A 14,646-nucleotide genomic window follows, 5' to 3' on the forward strand; every position below is an offset into this window, starting at 1 on the left:
TCTTCTTCCTTTTTCTTTACTTTCTTTCTTTCTTTCTTTCTTTCTTTCTTTCTTTCCCTCTTTCTTTCTTTCTTTCTTTCTTTCTTTCTTTCTTTCTTTCTTTCTTTCTTTCTTTCTTTCTTTCTTTCTTTCTTTCTTTCTTTCTTTTTCAGCCAGGCCAGCAATATAATGAAAGTTTAAAAGACAGGCTTGACAGCCACTCATAGTATACCATTACTGGTCCCCAAATGAAACTGTTGTATATCTACTTGTCAATTATTTTATGTATGCTTCATTATGTATTTGTCATGTATTTGTATTTATTTGGCAGTTATTTTATGTATTCATAATTAAGTGTAAACAGATCATGCATTGGAGACTCACTCACAAGACAATAACAGTCTGCCTACCCTGCCTCAGTTTTACAACAATAAAATATGAATAGGCGCTTGAGTGTTTTGCCGACCGATCCTTGTCAAACACACTATTACCATTACCCCGCCTTAGAACACACATGCGCACACACACATGCCTTAAGAACTGTCAGAAATAAGAGGGACATCCCAATTCTTGAGAGGTGTTTTTTGGCTACCTTATTGACTTTTTCTGAAATAAGGATCTTAGGATAGAAAAAGGGAAACCGGGTTTTCTTCTTTGTAAAGAGGTGAGCAAAGGAGGAGAGAGAGAGAGAAAAAAATCGGTGCATGAGGATACGCACATGTAGTGGTGAGGTATTCATGTGTCTTGTAAAATGAGCTTCCATCCTTCCTGTCTAGAGAGGGAGAGCACATGTAACTGAAACGTGAAGCACAGAAAAGAAAGAAAGAAAGAAAGAAAGAAAGAAAGAAAGAAAGGATGGTCTGACCTATTTGCTACTGAAAGAATTCATTCATCCTCCATTCTGGTTCTGAAAACATGAACTTCTCAGTAAATTCAGATATAGCTAATGACCGTTTTCAGGATATGGTGGAGAAGGGCTAACAGTAGCCCTTTGGTTTTCCAAATGCCAGTTACTTAAATGTTTCCAGGTCTTCCTTCTCCTCAACTCCATTTCCTCATACCCTGTAGACATGGCTACCCTTTCCTTATCTCCAAATAATGTCGATCGAATTAAGAAACAAAGTAGAGGATCATAGAGAAAGGGAGGGAAAAATAAAACAAGACGGAATCAGAGAGAGAGAGACAAACCATAAGAGACTCTTTTTTTTTATAATTTTTATTTTGTTATATTAGTCACCATCAGTACATCCCCAGTTTTTGATGCAATGTTCCATGATTATTTGCATATAAATCGTAGGAAACAAACTGAGAGTTGCTGTGGAGGGGGCGGTAACTGGGTGATGGACATTAAAGAGGGCACGTGATATAATGAGCACTGGGTATTATATAAGACTGATGAGTCACTGAACTCTACCTCTGAAACTAATAATATGCTATATATTAATTAACTGAATTTAAATAAAAATAAATACATGAATACATAAATCATAAAACAAATAAACAATAACAACAATAAAAAATAATGTCGATTTACCTGGCTGTCATGTCAAAGTTAAGGGCAAGTGGGAGAAGGAGTTCTGGGGGGTAGCCTGGACAAGAAAATGGTGCTTAAGGAAAGTTCTCAGTTTCTACAACAGATGGCAGGATCAGGCCTGAGCATGTCATGTGAGCTTCTAGCAGTAGCTCAACTGTTAATTTCTTTGCTTTGCTTCAGGCCACTCACCTGACTTGTTACTTCCCATTGCCTTGAGGGCTCTTGACCTGTCGATCTGCAATCCTGCCTGGACGCTCCACGTGAACGGTGGGTACAGTGGTTCCACCCACTGTTCTTCTCAAATGTAGGGAACGTGGACCACTTAACGCCTTAGGGATCATTCCAGGCTGTAGCATCCTCTTGAGCCTTAATCTAATGTTAATATCAAAACGACTTGAAGACAGTTTAGGAAACCTTTAGGCTAATCATTTATATATTTTTTCCTTATCTCTAAACTCCCTTGGCATTGTCCAAAGTGTAAACTCTTTTTGGTTAGCAAACTTCAATTTTCATCTCCTTTAGGTCTGCCCCCCCATTCTTACTCTCCACTGTTGACTTGGCTCTGTGTCTGTTGGGTTGTTAACAAATCCTCCACATTCTCAACATCTTCTCCCTGCATTTGAAACCTAGGTCTTCTTTAAGGACACTGGTTCCCTGCAGCTCAGTTTCCTTTCCCATAGCACACATACACGTTTGTGACTAGAGAATGGGGGTGGCCTGTAGGGGGTGACTAGCATGGCAGCTTCCTCCTTTCCCATTAGAATTTTCAGATATTTGCCAAAGTATGCTCATGTTCTCTCCCAAATTGTTCTCTTTGGTGGATCTTGCCATCGGGCTACGTATATTTTATCCCTCCTCATAACTCACATTATGGCCCTGGAAATGTCCTTAATAGACAACCATAAGTGAATTAGGCAATAGGGCCATGGTCTTACTTAGAGACGCTTTTGTGTGGTTTCCTCATTTGCTTGGAATGGCCATTAAACAACCTTGATGTCGGCTCTGTCAGGGACCTTTGTCTCCGTATGTCCACAGGAATTTATTTTCTCAGCCGCTTCTTATGCCCTCTCAACAAGAACCTCTCATATCCCACCTTTCCTCTTGAGCCTAAGTGCTCTTTGACCCCCTTCGTACGCCCAGTCTTGAGTCTTTTATTCTCTCCCCATTTTCAAGGCCCTTTAAGCTTCATCTTCAGGACCTTGTGGTCATTCACTTGAATTTCTCCTTCACCAGCTCCCTTGACCTTTCAATTTTTTCTCTTTACAAAGCCCCTCCAGTCCCGGGTTAGTTCTCTTATTGACCTCTGCTACTCCTAGAGCCAGTCATACTCGGAATAAGGAAGGACGGCACTGGAATATATTATTTATCTTGATAGCATGCACTTTACGTCACATCCTGGTGCTGTTTGACAGGCCCTGGAAGTCCGTGCAGACTGTGTAGGTCACACCATGCCTCAGAGCCCAAACAACCAGCACTGAAAATTACTGAGTCCCCTAACTGGGAAAGGGTGATAAACTAAGCTGTTTTAAAAATTTCAGTTTAAATGTGCACACACATAATAGATAATTTTATAGGGACGAGCACATATGATTATATCTTATAAACAAACTGGTGGGGTGAGATTTAGCAGAATTTCTAGGTATTTTTTTTTCCTTTTTGGTTTAGTTTCCACTTTTCTTCTCATTCCCTACATCAATATCAGCCTCACCTCATAAACATACACCCAGAAAAATTATATCAATAACCTAGAATGTGTCTGGGTTTTTTTCCCCCAAAACTCATATACCTAAAGAGGCATACAAATTCGTACATACATACACATACATATGTAATAAACACTCATTTATATATATATATTTATATATATTTATATATATATACACACATACATGCATGTATATATACACACACATATGCATTCATACATACATATATACACACACACTATAGATATATAGGTTTTTGGTCATTGTTTTATTTATTTTATTTATTTTTTTTAAAGATTTTTATTTATTCATTTGACAGAGATAGAGACAGCCAGCGAGAGAGGGAACACAGCAGGGGGAGTGGGAGAGGAAGAAGCAGGCTCATAGCGGAGGAGCCTGATGTGGGGCTCGATCCCAGAACGCCGGGATCACGCCCTGAGCCGAAGGCAGACGCTTAACGACTGAGCCACCCAGGTGCCCCTGGTCATTGTTTTAAAAGGCGAGATCATAATATGCACATTTTCAGATCAGAAACTCGCTCTTGTACCGCCTAAGTCCAGTGCTCTTTCCATCACACTATATTGAATCCCATAAATACCTACAACTTAATGTGAGAATATGCCACAACATAAGATAAATTTTCAGGACTGAGATAGGGAGAACATAGAGAAGAGCAAGAATTCAGCAAAGTTCCTGTTAATGGTTCAGTGGCTGTGTGGATAGACCAAACTGTTTTTATTGAGCCCAATTTATCAACCAGTGGAGATTCATTAAGACTCCCAGAATTTGAAGGGGCATCAATAAAAGAGAGAAATTTGTGTTGCAGAGCTATGTGAGATATCTTATGAGAGGAATTCTCTCCCCACCTTAATAAAGCTCTTTTCACGGAGAAAGCCATGGGCAGGCTGGGGTGGAAGACCCTCACCGGGCTCTAAACCACATCTGGAAAGGCTCAGCTTTCAGATTGGAGCTCCTCTCGCAGTGCTGGAAATATTCGTCTTGAGTGTTAGAAAGCTGTTTCCCAAGATGATAAAACTCGTGGCAAAATATAAGAACCTTCATGTTTTTAGAAAAAAAACCACCACACTTTTACATGACATTTCTTAATGGGGCATATATGGATGTATTTGTCAAGAGTTCTCCTCTGCCAGATTTTTGTGCACTTGGTGAATGTCCATTGTCCCCAAAGTACCCTAAGTACTAGTCCATTCAGTCATCAGATAATTTAGGGGCATGCCCACATTATGCTAGGTACTGAATAAAGGGAGAGAGAGTATGGTTTTCTGGGCCTCCCACATCCAAGTGGGAAACGTACTACCGAATATCCTGTGTGCTGGTCCCTCCAGATAACTCAGTGTGGACTTTTTGACCTTCACCGCCAAAATAGCAGGGAAGGAACAAATGTTCCTTCAAGCCAGCTAATTCTTTGGTTATTATAAAGCTGATTGGATCTTTTGTATGCATTCCAAAGACTCCAAAGAGAGTCCTTGAAGGTGTAATTCCACCAGAAGAGATTTGCTCCAGACCCCTTGAGACACCCCACAGCAGGAGCTCTTCAGCTCTATTATGCGATGTGCTTTCCCATTATAGGGCACCTGACAGTTGAATAGAAAATTGCTTTTGGTGCTGGTTCTTCTGTGACAGTTCACAAACAGTACTAGGTTTCAGGCCTCTATTGTGTATATCATCTTTTCCTTGAAATGTACCGCATCTTCCTGCATATAATTATAATAGGATTTTTTTTTCTCATACCTACCATGTATCAGATTCTCTCCCGGGCACTACACAGGCATTTTTCTGCTACCATCACCTTGCCAGTCATGTTATTATCCTCACTTCAGAAAGGAGGTTCAGAGAGTTGAGGTAGTTCCCAGCATGTCACAGAACTGTAAGAAACAGTAAGAATGAAGCTCAGATTTCTGTGTCTCCAAAGTCAGGGTTGAGACTCTTGGCATTACAGCCCCCTACAGCTCTGCATCAAAAGACAATCAGGAGGTGGGGACAGTGTTGGGGCAAGAGTGTATTCTGCTGGGTCAGTTTTTAAAGGAGAGCCTCATTTTCTAAAGCTGGATATTAAATGTTTACAAGATGTATTTGATGTTAGTGCAAATATATCTCCCAGAGCTGGGATTTTCGGTAATTGCCATTCTCACACCAGTACTGTGAGGAACAGTGGGAAGGGAGAACAGGTTGACTTTTCCAGGAAGGAGACAGTTTGAAAAAAAAGAAGAAGAAGAAGACAGAAAGTGAAACTATAATTCCTATGCCCGACAGAAAATATCTCTAGGGTCATTATGGCTGATCCAATGCTTGTTTTTCTAGGTAATCAGATAACCTAGCTTTCAGTGAGTGTAAATTTCTCTACATCTCTTTGGTTAACTATTTCTAAGGATAGGTGGACTGTCCAGATAAAGTGGCTTAAATCCACTCTAGATGAGAAAAAGTCTCTCATGAGACCGTGTGCCACAATATAAATATAGTCATGCACATTTACATTTAACCATTCTATAGCTCTTATACTTGTTTAATACTCGTTTTGCACAAAGTCTCCCTTGCAATAGATTTCTAGATGGTTGGTGTTATCAGGTCAGTATTTATTCAAGAAAGGAGAACAACCTCAAAAAGACTAAGTGACCCTTGAGAGCTTACCTATGGACTCTCTGACAGAGCTGGGGACTACATGCCTCTGAGGTGACACACTGTATGTGCTGTTTCTCGTAATTTCTCATGTGTTACGTCAGTACACTCGTTCACTGAGCATGTCTGCATTAGCTGAGGAATGTATCCTGATCGATGTCTGCCCATTCTCTGGATAATTACCACTGTTTGGTAGAAGATTAGGAGTCCTGAGTTCACCTCCCTGGTAAGGAAATCAGCTGTTTGGTTAATGTTAACATTACACAGTTAATGCCGGAACAATTCCTCAGCCCCCCACTCTCTACCCTTAATCCTGCGTCTCCCTTCATCTTTGTGGTTTCTGAGCTATTTTGTATTAAGCAGGTACCTGGATGAGCTAATTCCATAGTAACCATGTGCTCTGACAAGAGTCCAGTGACTGAGAGGCCCCAAGAACAGGGCACTCAATAGCGTTATCCTCTCTTGACATTCCATATGTGGATGTTAGTGGGAGATGAAATTAGCTTATAATATATTTTAGAAAGAAATATCAAAGTATTGAAAAATTCTCCCATGTATCCAGCAGCAAACTTTTGTTTTCCAACTTTAGTTTTACTATAAAGGTAAAAAAATTATTAATCATTACTCCATCTCAACTGTTTTTACTTTGTGAGAAATGCGAGATCAGTGGGCGAGGATCTGGCATGGGGGGGTGTGTGTTTGCCTGTGGGTGTGCGTGTTACTTATGGCTGTTAATTATCTAAGAAAGGCAAATGCTCAAGTGAAGGGAAACAGACAACGGTTCACAGTGATTACGAAGCTGTGTTTGTATTGCTGCCAACTCTTGGGGAAAATTTCATATCTGCTGCTACAGAAAAAATACTGGAAAACATCAGTGAAAACCTACAAATGAAATCCTGAAGACTATAAAGATTTATGTCTCTTGGTAATTCAAAATAGGGACAAATATTATTATTTATGAAGACTAAATGTTTGTGTTTCTACACTACAATATTTAGTAGCAATAATTATTCCCATATAGTGTTTATATTAATCCTGACCATGCTGATTCAGAGTATGAGCTGTGATTTATCTTTGTCGGTTTATGAAGCCAGTTTGTTAGGCAAATGATCAATGTAATTTGCTTCCTGTCATTCAGAAAACCAGCAAACCTCCACCATTGTAGAAGCATCTGTATACAAGTGTTATTTTAATTTTATATAAAATATTCTTCTTTACTTGGACATTAGTATGTTAACTTCAAACCCAACATGTTTATACTGAAGTCTTCAATTTCTAGGATAAACCAGTGTCTCCTGCTGATTCTTATTTTTGTTGATATAACTATGCCCCCCATCACGGAACCCCAAAGTCTTCCTTAATGACCCCGTTTCCTTAAAGACTCCTCTCATGTTATGCATATTTATTCTGCCAGAACATCCAGAAATTCTGTCTTTCTAGTATGTTTTACAACTATCTTTTTAGCTTCATTTCTAGCGCCTCCATCTCGGACCTCTACTCATCCACTGGACTTATTTTTCATCTCCCTGCCTTCCATTTTTCTTCCTCCAATCCATCCTATGCATCAGAGTTCCTCCATCTTTTGGCATCTGCAAACCACTTAATAGATATCTAGGGGTACAAACAAACGAATTAAAGGTAAATTTTAATTTTTAAAATAATAGTAAATGATTTAAAAGTGGTAATAGCAATTATGAATAATTAGTTCATTATAATAATTATAGCAATGATAATAATGAAAAAAATTATATCATGAGAGGAGGAGAGTATTTTTACTCTTACACAAGGATATAGATAACCAGCTCTCACAGAGTTTGAATAGTAGACTCTATATAGAGTCTATTTCTTCATTCGTTCTTTATTTCTACCGAATCAGAAAGACTTAACTTAAAAGTCATTGAGGTAATGAGAGGGAAGGAGAGAAAATGGTACCACGATTAGAGTCCCTACAGCCAAGCTGCAGCTGAGCAGGGCTACAGTGCTTACATCACCCAGCCCACTCAAGGATATGCACAGTCCACCCAGGCATATGGGCAGCAAAGTTATGGACCTATGGACAGCCCACTGATGTCAGCTGTACCCAGGCTCAGACCACTGTGACCTATGGGCAGACTGCCAATGCAGCTTCTTATGGACTACTCCGACTACCCTCCAGGCGTACAGTCACCCTGTCCAGGGCTACGGCACTCATGTTTAAGATACCACCATTGCTACAGTCACTGCCACCCAGGCCTCCGATACAGCTCAGTCTGCATATGGCACTCAACCTGCTTACTCTGCCTGTGGGCAGCAGCCAGCAGCCACTGCACCTGCACAACCACAGGATGGTAACGACCTGCTAAGACTAGTCAATCTTAATCTAACACAGGGGGTTGCAACTAGCCCAGCCTAGGATATGGATGGAGTAACTACAGTTATCCCCAGGTACCTGGGAGCTACCGTGTGCGGCCAGTCATGGCACCACCATCTTATCCTCCTACCAGCTCTTTCTGTACACAGCTGACTTGTTATGATCAGTTCCTTTCAACAGAACACCCATAGGCAGGTTAGCGGCTATGGACGGCAGAGAACTGTGGTCAACAAAGCAGCTGTGAGCAGCAGCCACCCACTAATTACCCAGCTCCGGCAAACTGGGTCCTACAGAGCAGCCGCTGCAGGCAGCAGAGTTCATTCTGACAGGCCCACCCCAGTAGTATGGATGTTTATGGACAAGAGTCTAAAGGATTTTCTGGACCAGAAGAGAACCGGGGCATGAGTAGCCCTGACAACCAGGGCAGGGAAAGAGGGGGAATTTGATCATGGAGGCATGAGCAGAGCTGGGTAGGAAGGAGGATGCAGTGGAATGGATGCTAGAGAGCGAGGTGGCTTCAACCAGCCTGATGGACTCATGGATGAAGGACCGGGTCTTGATCTAGGCCCATCTGTAGATCCAGATGAATACTCTGACAACAGTAAAATTTATGTGCAAGGCTGAAACGACAGGACGGCTCTAGATGATCTGGCAGACTTTAAGCAGTATGGAGTTGTTAAGGTGAACAAGAGAATCAGACAAACCATGGTCTATATCTGCTTGAACGAGGAAACAGGAAAGCCCAGAGGCTATGCTACAGCATTCTACAAAACCTACCAACTGCCAACTCTATCTTGGACTGGTTTGATGGGAATGATTTTCAAGAGGGCAAACTTCAGGTTTCTCTTGCTTGGAAGAAGCCTCCGATGAACAGCATGTGGGGTGGTATGACTCCCCATGAGGGTAGAGGGATGTCGCTACCACTCCATGGAGGTCCAAAGGGCCCAGGTGGTTGCATGGGAGGCTGTGGAGGTAACAGAGATGTCTTCAACCTAAGAGAGCCCCGGGCTCCTGAGGGAACCCATCTGGAAAAAGATACAACCAGCACCAGGTTGGAGACTGGGAGTGCGCCAATCCAGCGTGTGGAAGCCAGAACTTCACCTGGAGAATAGAATGCAACCAGTGTAAGGCCCTAAAGCCTGAAGGCTTCCACCACCCTTTCCACCTTTGGACAGTGATCTTCACAGAGGCAGCCCTGGTGGCCTGCAGGGAAGAAGAGGTGGCCTTGTGGACCATGGTGGTCCCAGTGGAATGTTCAGAGGTGGCCATGGTGGAGACAGAGGTGACTTCCATGGTGGCTGGGGCATGGACCCAGGTGGCTTTGGTGGAGGAAGACAAGGTGTTCCTGATGGGCCTCCTGAACCTTCAATGGAGCAAATGGGAGGAAGAAGAGGCAGGAGTGGAGGACCTGGAAAAATGGGTAAAGATGCACACTGTCAGGGACACACAGACTGACCCTACCAGACACAGAGACCTCATGGAGCTGGGCTGACTACTAGATTTATTTCAGAAAATGTTTTAAATTTATAATTCCATATTTGTAGTATTGGTCACAACATTATGATTATTCCTTGCCTATACTTTAGTATTTTTCACTGTCTGCGAAGAAACATTAAAACAAGTTAAAGAGTATTAAAAAAAAAAAAAGTCATTGTGAAGAGCAGCAGACTAGTTCTGGTTTTTCTGATCATGCAAGGATTCAGAAATTACGGAGAGTTTTCACTGTAGACATCCAGAGCCCTATCAGGACCGAATTAGGTTGAGGGCATGCCCTTCTCAAAAGTGGCTGGAATGTTGAATTCATCAGCACAGGAGATAACTGACCAATGGATTTCTAATGAATTTTTGGTTGAATTTGTTGTGATAATTATTTCTTCATATCCATTTTTGGCATTCAGATGTGTTAAAAATGGCCAGTAACAACACTAGTTTCTTTCTTCAATTAGTTTGGAATATCTTTAAATAATAAGGAAGAAGCTCTTGTCAACTAATCTGTTTATATCAAAATTCAGTCTTTTTAGAACTTTTCCTCTCTCTCCCTACATGTTAAAAATTCCATGTTGCCTCTGAAGTAATAGATTCAGAGTCTTTCAGATATAGAATACACCACTTAGATAAGCCATTGGAAATTAAAGAAATCTTTTTTCTTGGATTTTTTTAATTTATTGTTTCATTTGAAGATCTTTACTCTTGACAGCTAGAGGTCTTGAGTGTGAAGCAACAGAATGTAATGTTCTCAACCTATTTTCTTGCACAGCATGCTGGAAATTCTTGGCTACGATCTGATCATATTTGTAGCTTTTCTTATTTCCTTCAAACTTCAGTCAAGTTCAGGAGGCCCACTTACATTGACAGCTGTGAATAAAGCAGTGTTGGGTTGCCCTGAGGTATAGTTTCTGTCATTCATGTGACGATATCTGTGTTGTACGTACTGGTGGTACTCAGTCAATAACAATCCTAATGCGCTATTTACACCAAAGCTTACAAAATTATTAACAAACAAGAAATCTCTTTCCCTCTGGCATTAGTTTTTAGTGATAAATAATTGCCAATCATGTCTCCTTTTACACATGTGATCTACTTTATATTGTGAATATCTCTGATTTTGTACGACTCTGAAGGATATCTGCTAATAAAACCATAACGGTAAATAGTAAATGTTCTTTCGCATTGCATTCCACCAACTTATCTATATTGTAACAGTTTCATAAATGATTTTGCGATTGTTTATTCTGCTTTTCTCCATGTTACTAATTGCCACTGGGTTTATTTGCAACTTTGTTGGTTTTTTTTTTTTAAGATTTTATTTATTTATTTATTTATTTATTTATTTATTTATTTGACATTGAGAAAGAGCATAAGCAGGAAGAAAAGCAGGCAGAGGGAGAGGGAGAAGCAGGCTCCCTGCTGAGCAGAGAGCCCAGTGTGGGGCTTGATCCCAGGACCGTGGGATCGTGACCTGAGCCAAAGACAGATGCTTAACCAACTGAGCCACTCAGGCACCCTGTAACTTTGAATGATACTTCTTTAGTTTGGGTTTCTTCTGTTTTTACTGGGGGAAACTCAGCAATATCTTACTTAAAAGCTTTGCCTTTCAATTGTATTGGAAAAACTTGATAGATATACTTGAACTCTGCCTTGAAAATTCTAAGAAAGTTTCAGTGACTTCCTACCACTTATTGACAACTTTTTGCAACAGGCAACACACTGAGAACCAGGGATGAAGGACAGCTAGTCCACAAAGTCCAAACTTGAGATTTTCATCATTCTACTTCCTGTTTGCAATTTTCCTTTTGTGCTGCTCATGAAAATGATGCATTGGTAGAGAACTTTGTTCTGCACATAGATTCACTATGTACTTTCTCTCTGTAAACGTCGTCACTATTTACTTTGACAAGTTTATGTCATAGTATATCATTTATAATACTGCTTTCGTATTTTACTACTTTTATATATCCAGTGGATTAATTTTAAGCCATTGGTTCATTTTGTGTATTGGTGCTATTAAACACAATAAAGCAGTTATAAGAAAAAATACAAAGTCACGCAAGATAGACACTACTAAGCACGTTTTGTGAAGATGAGTCAGCCAAAATGAATAGCATCTTGTTTGCCAGATGTTACCTAAGATAATCAATCTACGTATTCCATGTATGTGAGATATTTTAAATGTAAGAGCTATTAAGAATCACGATACCTTTTTATGAGAATCATAACTCATCTTACATAACTCTGTGTTAGACTATTGGCAACAACTAGTTTTTCCACAAGTCTCACATTTAAAAATGGTGTCTTGTCCCTTGGCTTATATTGTTTTATCAAGTTACCATCCTTAAACCCAAAAAACCCAAACCAAAACAAAAACTTTTCAGTGGCTCTGATTGGCCTCTCTGATAAAATCAGAACTCCTTAGCCTAACATTCCCAAGGTCTCCCTAATGGGGCTGCATCTTACCTGCTCAGATTTCTGTCGTATCCCTGCAGATTTGCCCATGTCTCACACCCAGGATGTCTGCTGGAAGCTGGTTAACTTTTTGATTGTTTAAGGCAGTTGTTCAGAATCTCAGTTCTTTTCTTGTCCTATATGCCAGAACGTGTTTGCACAAATGGACCAGAAATCTTGGCTTTATTCTCTACTGGGCAGCTCAAGTTCCTGCATGTGAGTGGAAGATGGGGAGGAATGGAAGCACCTTTAAAACGTATTTTCAAACCTTGTCTCCATCATTTGTTCTGTGAACCATTCTTTCTAACCAGTTTTTACTCATTGCTTCCCCAAGTATGCCATTTACTTTCTTGTCTCAACTTATATTTACATCATTCTAATCGTCAGAAAAACTTTCTCTGTCTTGTCTACCTTGCAAATTTTTCCACTCCTAATGTTTTTCTCACCTCTTATAGTAAAATCTTATTCACCTACCTTGTCTGAACTGCCTTTTTCTCTAATTTCTATTGAAGTTACTTTCTTCACAATTCTTTAGTTAGTAGGTTGCTTTGAATCAGTGGGTTGCTCTGAAAAATATACTTAAATTATGCATAAGCCTTCAATTTCAATGATTGTCCATTGCCCCAGACTAGATTATAAGTGCCTCGAGGGAAAATATTGCCTTATCCACCTATGCTTCTGCTCCAGGGTTTTGGCACACTGTGTGATTAACAAATGTCGTGTTTGAGTAAACCTGCTTCCCAAGGTTTTCTCACACACATAAGCTAGATGAAAGAATTTAAGAAAAACATACCTCAAATAAAGCCTTCTATCTAAAACTTTTCTTTCATTCTTTATAGCTTCCTCTTCATCTGGTTTGAATCAGTGGCATTTTAATTTATTTATTTAACAAATGCTAATATAGTATACACTGTGTCGCTCTGCTATGCAATTTACAAATGTCATCTCATTTAATTTTAAAGACAGCTCCTTGCAGTAGATACTCTTATCCCTATTTTACTTAGGAGGAAACTGATTTACTGAGAAGTAACTTGGCTAAGGTCACAATATTAGTCAGTAATGGAGTCAAGATTCAAACCTACATTTTTAGCCACTGTGCTAGGCAACAGCTTTCTCTAAAAAATAGGCTTCCCTCTTTGTTTATGGCATTCTTATAGGCGATATTAAATCACTTAAAATAACTATCTGCAGTGAAAAGGAATTAAGATGCATTTTAAGTTGGTGTTGCATCAGAGGTTAGTAGACATGAGAAGATAGGAATTCAGAGCCTAAGAAATGGTCTAATCTAAGTCCTATGAGACTTTCTGTCCTAATGACCTTTCTGCCATGGGTCATTATCCTGATAATATGCTATAGTGCCCCAGTGTCTGGTTGGTTTGTTTGTTTTGAGAGAGAGAGAGAGAGGGCGAGCGTGCAAAAGCAAGCCTGAGCTGGGGGAGGGGCAGAGGGAAAGAGAGAGACTATCTTAAGCCAGCTCAACTGTGGACTGACTGAACCATCCAGGCACCCCCACCGCCATGTCCTGTTTAAAAGTGCAACGTCTTTTGAAGTAATCAACTTAAAAGGGAGTACACATCACAGACAATGGCTTCCTAGAGTGGAAGACGCCCCTAGCTGGTGTTCCATGGGAGCCATTCCTGCTTAGCCCTCTTCCTTCGGACCAGCTTTTCTCATTGGGCACATATTATTTGGTGCCTTTCGATCTGTGCATAAATGGGACTGAATAATGAATGAAGCAGTTCTGCCTCTTACTAAATTAAACCCTGGAAATTGTTTACAAGTTCCATTGACTCAGTCACTCCTTGCCTCTTACCAAAGAATATTTCTGGGATTCTTTTTTAGTTTCTAGTGGGAGGCACACTGTAACTCATTACCCTTTGGGTTCAGGCTGCCATTCCCATTGCCTCAAAATCTATTTTCCCTTCTTTCTTTCTTCCCTTTTTGAAACCTAGAGTTCTTAGAATTTTTAAACTTAGGCTTTTCATTTCCTTTTAGAAAGTATAGTTCCTTTTATGAATATAAAAGGCTCTTAATTGCTAAGCCTTCCTTTTTTTTTTTAAGGTTTATTTATTTGAGAGAGAAAGAAAGAGAGGTAGAGCATGAGTGGGAGGGGCAAAGGGGAAGGGAGAGAGAATCTCAAGCAGACTCAGTGCTGAGCATGGAGCCCATCCCAGGGCTTCATCTGAAGCCCCTGATATTGGGACCTAAGCTAAAACCAAGTGTTGACCAAATTACAAAAATCCTTCTGCATGATGCTGAGTGTAAAGAATAATGTCTGAGGGACTTTGACTAGGACATCACAATCAGAAGGGGAGTCTAGAGAAGTCCTTTTGGTAGTACGGAGGATGGCTTTTGTGGAGGGCAGCATGAGACAGGACGAGGTAACAGTATGTAAACTAAGGCCATGGGAGGGGAGAGAAGGGGTTACATCCAATAAACATGAAAGAAACAGAATCACCAGTATTTGGTCCCTGATTGTGTGTAGGCAGTGAGAAAGA

At 40.4% G+C, this 14,646-nt stretch overlaps 1 protein-coding gene and 1 pseudogene across 2 annotated transcripts in view; both read left to right on the forward strand.

Annotated features, from left to right (window-relative positions):
• Positions 1-9,838, forward strand: part of LOC103681380 — an 89,548-nt pseudogene extending 79,710 nt beyond the window's left edge.
• The window catches only part of NRG1 (neuregulin 1), a 1,047,504-nt gene that overhangs the window by 335,270 nt on the left and 697,588 nt on the right, over positions 1-14,646 (forward strand). The window lies entirely within an intron of this gene.

The sequence above is a fragment of the Ursus maritimus genome, unplaced genomic scaffold (assembly GCF_017311325.1).
Source record: "Ursus maritimus isolate PB19 unplaced genomic scaffold, ASM1731132v1 scaffold_28, whole genome shotgun sequence".
Classification (NCBI taxonomy): domain Eukaryota; kingdom Metazoa; phylum Chordata; class Mammalia; order Carnivora; family Ursidae; genus Ursus; species Ursus maritimus.